Raw genomic sequence first — 6,588 nt, 5'->3', positions numbered from 1 at the left:
GCACAATCCTCTCAGAGGATGCCCCAGCCATGGTGTGGGGCCATGAGCTAACACCACAATTACCAACAGCATAGCTGCGCTAGAGCAGTGCTGAGGCACAGAAGACCTCAGGGACACCAGCACAACGACGTGCACACAGTCTTGCTAGGACCTGAAGGAATATCTCTGGACACATACTGATGTAGCAGCTCACTCCGGATCTCCAGAGCGGCACAGTGCTCCCACGGTCAGTGAGAACAGAAATAGCAGCAGTCTCTCCTGGGAGTGAAGAATGTCAAATCCGAAAGATGAAGAGCGAACACACACAGAATAGGAGAAGAACAAGCCACCAAATCCAAATATGACCTGAATAATTTTTGGAGGTTCAGTTAATCGCTTGAGTGACTTGTAATTTCCTCTATTCTTCTCCATGCGATCCAGGATTCCTGCCGGTGTCACTGTTTTTTTTTTTTCCTATAATCATTCTTTAAAAATCTAGCTGTGGAAACACTTACAAATAGATGCTGCATCTTCAATTCTGTTCTCCAAGCTCTAGGGTTAAATTAACATAGCGGGGCACGCAGTCAGGCAAAGCTTTGACTGAGATCTAGAAATGCCTGCCCCTTGCTGACCTAAAAGTCATGCTTACCTTGTGGCAGGGCTATACTTTTCTGGCTCTCACATCAATGCATTTGGCAGTAACTGTGTATCAGTGTACCATGGTCTACAGTGTTGTAGAAACATAATAATTAGAAAAGCCCTCAAAGTGACAGGTTAAATGCTCCTCTGAAATTCCTTTCCCAACTCCTTGGCATTGGTATTTCAGGGAGCACATGTGCCCACAACAGCAAAGCACAATTATCTCAGTCAGTGGAACGAGTACTAGCAATTCCTGCAGTTGTGCTGCACGTGCTTCCAATGGCAGCATGTCTGTTGTCCAGAAAACCTACTATCAATCACAGGAGATTGTTTTACAGGCAATAGGTCAAGCTCAGACCAAGCTTAATTCCCTGGACATCTTTCAAGCTGGATTCAGGTATGCTCAAAGTGGACCTGGCTCAATAGCTTTAATAGACAGTTTATACATAAGGAGTACTGAGTCATTACCAGGCAAAATTTTCTAGTGGTGCTGTAACTGAAATACACTCTAGTGTTACTTGTGCTTTTTCAGGAATTAGTGAGTGGCATCCTTTGGGAGAATTCCCCTGCTTTCTCAATCTTGATGCAGATTTAACCCAGCACCCTCTTGACATAAGCCTCTGTCAATTCTGTAAACTCGCCTACTCCTGTCCATTCAAGCTAGCCCTGCACAACATTGCCAAAGCTGAGTATAAGAACATGAAGCAGGAGGTGAGACTCAAGATGCTTGTCTCATAGCCTGGCACAGGTGAGAAGAGTACCTGGTATCACCACAGCCAGAAGAACAGCAAGAAAAGTAAGAGATGCCTTGTATGCTCACATTCTTACATCAGAAAGACATGTGAAAAGCACATGAGGCCGTGTGGGTCTCCTGTGGTGAGGGATGAGATGTTATGTATGGTAGTACGTACAGAACATAGTAGTATGTATTTCATACAATGTCAAATCATCTCATGTCCAATTAACTGTTATGTGTCTTTTGCAATCAAATTAAGGTTAAGGATTACTTGGGCATAGGTTGCTGATACTCATTCATAATACCTTAAGTGATTTTAAGAACCCAGTATTTTATAAAAAACTCTAGTTACAATTTCCTGTCCTCTGTCTTTCCCAGGTGTTCACATGGCAACGTACTTTGCAATCAAACTAGTCTAATAAAAAATCCAATTACGAACGTAACCAAGGAATCTTCATAGGCACCTGACAATAAACAAAAATTTGCTGAAAACGAGTAAGTTGTAAGGAGGATGACATAGCAAAGTCAGGGCATAGATAATGTGCATGTGTGTTTGTGTTTGTTCATAGCCAATTCACACACACAAAAAAAAAAAGAACAGAGATGTTAAACAAAGCATGAACTATACAGCCTCAGTAGCAGAGGAATTAGAGATCAGCTATGCATCTCCCATTCATCTTCCCCATCCTGGAATGTGCAATATGTGCTTTAGCCCATCCCATTGCTGAGCACACAGTCAGTGTCTCAGCATGCTTGTAAGTTTTCCATTTGTTTTTCCACAGCTCGCTAATGACTTATAACTGCCCCTGATCACCACCCTGCTGCAAAGATGACGATGAATTCAGCAGACCCTACATGCAAATGGCAAAGCATGCAAAACACTGTTGGTACCGACAAACAAGTGGAGTTTTGCAAACCTGCTGGTGTTGCACAATGTGCTGAAAAATATAGTTTCACAGAATAAGCACCATCTTCCTGCCAACACAGCTCTTCTTCTGCAATATGCCTAAGAGCAAAGAACCATTGTTCGTAAAGTAATTCAATTTTATTCAGTAGCTAGTTTAGTTAACCTTTATAGCAAAAAAAAGTGAAAAAGAAATAAACATCGCTATTTTAGTTTGCCACTGCTCTTTTTAGACACGAAAAAAAGAAGCAAAGGCTTTGTTGATGAAAAAAGTTTGCCATAACATTGCTCCATTGATGCATTTAGCAATACTGCAGTGGTGTGATGTATACCGGTAAATTTTGTCAATTTATAACACTGAGGCAGTCTCAGCTATGGTTTTATCACTGACCTAGCTATGGGGCCCAGACAGGCCTCAGCTTTGGGAAATGGAGACACAACTGAAGCTCTGTGATTAATTTTTTCACGGTAGACTCAGCAGGAAAGCATGCTCCCCAAGGCATGTTTTGCATATGTCTGCTCCTTCTTATAAACAGAGGCAAAGCAATGGTTGAAACACAGGATTCAGTATATAGGTTTTCATACATTTCAGTCCTAGCAAAAGGAAACAATTTAACATTATCGGAATGAAACAAGGAATTTGATAAGGCTTCTTCTCCCATCTCAGATGTTGCTGACATTGACCTGCTTCTGTGGAGATACACGCATCTGCACTTTCTAAAAGAAATCATTTAAGTGAAAACATTACCCAGTCACCACAGTGCTCAGCATGATTCTTATACACCATCATACAAATCTTATTAGTTCACAAAACTCACAGAAATATTCCCACTAACCATTCAGGTCAGTGGAGCAAACTGGATCTGCCTCAATTTTACCTTTCCTAGAAAAGGGAACGCATTTTAAAGCATGCCCAATAAAATCACAGTCCTCGTAAGACAGCAGGATGTTGGCTTGTTTTTTCTGCTTTTTAGTGAAAGAATCCAAAAGGAGCAGGCCTATGAGCAGCCAGCAAGCTAAGGGTGCATTATCTGAATGCGTTCAATGCCTGTTAGTCAATAAAAGTACATTACCATGCCGTCCTCCGCATTGCAGTCTAACCCCCACTACCTGCACAGATCTCCAATGCAAATAAATACGAACGGCAGCTAAATCAGCATGCTGTAAAACTGTAAGAGGAATTTCTCTGTCTTTCCATGTTCCTCCTGCATATCCTTACGATAACATTTTTTAACATGAGATGTTTTGTTCTGAATACCTTGACCCAGAGCAAGATTAAAATTAGCAGGTCTTTAAGCTTCATTTCAGTGAGATATTAAAGCATGCGCCTAACTTTAAGCATAGAAGTAGTGCTTTTGACTTTAGTGGGACCATTTACCTATTCAGAGTTAGGTGAGTGTTTACATATCTTGATGAATAGGTGCCTTGAGGCTTTCTAACCATATGTCCTGAAAACTTTCGCCATCCTTAACTAAGCTTGTCAATATATTGCCATGAAAGGACCCTTTTTTCTCCCTCTTTTTTCTGCCACTGTGATTTTTTTCTCATTGGAAAAACTATTTGAGGTTGTTTTGCACTAACTAAACTTTAAAATATATCTGTTCAGAAAAAAGGTAGTACCCTTCCTTCAGAAGATCTGAGTTAATCACTGGAATCCTCCAGTAGGGCAGAAGGGATACTCTATACTCTGGAACTGCACACTGGCATGTAGCTTTTCCTATTAGAAATACATTCCTCTTTCAAAGAAGTAGGCTCAGACCTTACACACACCAGGTTTTGCTTTGTTTTGCAGAGAAGTATGGAACTTTGAAAATAGAAAGATCATAGAGAGTTACACACATACATGCACAAACATACGCATGCAAAGAACAGTGAAAAGAAAAATCCACATGCAAATGCTAGTTAAGAATCTGATGTGAAGCATATAATGTGAAATATAAAGCAATGGAACAACAATTCTCTGATCGGTACAACTTTAAAGGCTTTGATGGATTCATTTCTTATTAGTGCTGGACAAGTGAAAGAAGAACATTAGGATCCCTTAGACTAGAGGAAAATAAAAATTATGAATGATTAAATCAACAAAATATCAGATACTGTGATTCTAAATCTTTTTAGAAGACAGCTGTGCAATCCAAAAATATTTCTAATATTAGCAGAAAAGCCCATAAGTAAAAACATGCTACACATGTAAGAGTGAGAGCAGACCCTGGCATGAGGGATTACAAGTTACTTGGAGTAATCTGGCATACGAACAGAAAAGGTGGCAGCTTGGACATGCAAACATGATCCTCTATATTGAAAAGCTGTTGAATGGTAATGAAGTAAAGGAAAAGCAATAACGAAGAGCAAGGACCAAACTGGAAGAAGTGTCTGGAACCGTACTGCAACATTGCTGGAATTCATTTTTGACATTCATGATCAGGAAGAGGGTTTTAAACAATATTGTAACAAAATCTCCAGGTGACGTGAACTTGCTAAGCACTATGAATGATAACGATGGTAGAAAAATATTGCTGCAGAGCCAGCAGAAATCAAGAGGACAAGAAGAAAGTGAGGTTCTGCTGGGGAAAAAATACGAGCTATAATTAGTGGGAGAAAATATGGAAAGGAGGGAGGCTGCAAGAGAGAATTGGAGACTAGTATCAGGATTGACTAGAAGTCAGTTCTGAATTTTCATCGGGATGTCAATGAATGAGACCAACAGGTGCAAAAGAAGGTATCGCTCGATGCAGAGAAATAATTATTATTGTCCTTGGCTTCTGATGTAGCAGCACGAGGCAGACTGTGCTCTGGCTTTGCGTACCTGATTTCAGGCAAGCAGTGACCTGCAAACTGTTCTTAGCAAGAGCTGAGGTGAAAAAGGGGAACCAGTGCCAAGCGAGCGCAATCCAGTGCATGGCCATGAGCCACATCAGAGGAGGGCTAGTGTCAGTGCGGACAAAAAAGGCATAACCCATAGGGGCAGTGGAATTACTGTGCTTCCTTTTCCTCTTTTCCTGTGCCCCAGCCCAAGCAGCCAGCCTGGCTCCTTCCATCAGAACAGAGACGAGGTTTTGAAGTGAAGGGGAAGGACTACTGCCCCTCTCAGCAGCAAGTTACTGACAGCTCTTCTTCAAAAACTGCCCTATCCCGTCTCTGCGGGACAGCCTTCTGGCCCAGCTCCTCCCTTTAAGTCTGACCATCCCATGGCAGAAGTACCCAGCATCTGCATTTGGCATTTCATTCTTAGAGAAGCCACACTAAAATTTTCCTTTATTTCCAGAAAGTCTTACACCAACTTAGTGTCCACGAACACGTGGAGATGCAGCGACCCTGTGAGCACTGGCCCAGGGCCGATCGTACTCACCACGTGTGTGCCCCAGGCACCTCTAGTTATGATCTGTTGTAAACTTAGACCTCTGTGGTTCAAATGATTTCTTTGTGCTTAGACTTTTCTGTTAATTTAGGATGGCAGTGCTTTCAAGATCCTTGGCAAGAAGCCATTACAGCCACTCACTTTTTTTCCTGGTTTGCATTCTCTATTAAGTCTCTACGCTTCCCATTATTTCTGAATACTGATGCCTTTAACTCTGTTTTCTGGCTTAACTCTCAGGTTTCTGTCCCCAGAACCATCCTGGCTACTGCATGCCGCTCTTTCTACCTACCTAGATTTCTGGTCCCCATCGCCTTCTCCATTTTCCTGCATGTTCTGTGCTTCTTGACTCCTCATCTGTGCAACAGTTGCTCACGTGCCCCCCCCCCCCCCCAGTTTGCCTATCTATCCACACATTTATGGGTACGCACACGTTTTCACGTGGTCCAAAATATGGGCTTTTAGTTACAAAGCTTTCAATTGGGGGCCATAAACTGGAAAGAGACAAGAACATGCACTCTCATGCCAAGCTTGTAACAGTCCTGAGAAAAGCCTCCTCCCTCTCCTCCAGCCCCCACCACTGTGCTGAGAATGTCACAAGAGAATCAATCTGCAACCCTGCGAAAAATAAACAGAAATAATCACAAAAACAGATGGACATCTCCTAATCCCCGGTAGCTGAAGGCAGGATTTTACTCATGTTTTGAGAAGATTCATTCCTCTTTCTAAAGACCTCCATCAACTCAAATCTGTTTTTGTAGCAGAAGCTGTATGTCAGCTGCTTTCTCACTTCCTTTTCCCTATCCATTACCATGCAAGCTATAGTTCAAAAAGTAATTTTTTTCAATTCAAATCAATTTATCTGAACTCTAGAAAGAGACCTTCCCACCAGTGATTTGTTTCTTTCTAATTAAATAAAGTAATCCTTGAGACATCAGCCCTTAAGAAGAATGTGTTCAAAGGCAGCTGCTCTGC

The sequence above is a fragment of the Tauraco erythrolophus genome, chromosome 2 (assembly GCF_009769465.1).
Source record: "Tauraco erythrolophus isolate bTauEry1 chromosome 2, bTauEry1.pri, whole genome shotgun sequence".
NCBI lineage: Eukaryota > Metazoa > Chordata > Aves > Musophagiformes > Musophagidae > Tauraco > Tauraco erythrolophus.
The sequence above is the reverse complement of the archived record's forward strand: the minus strand, read 5'-3'. Positions refer to the sequence as shown.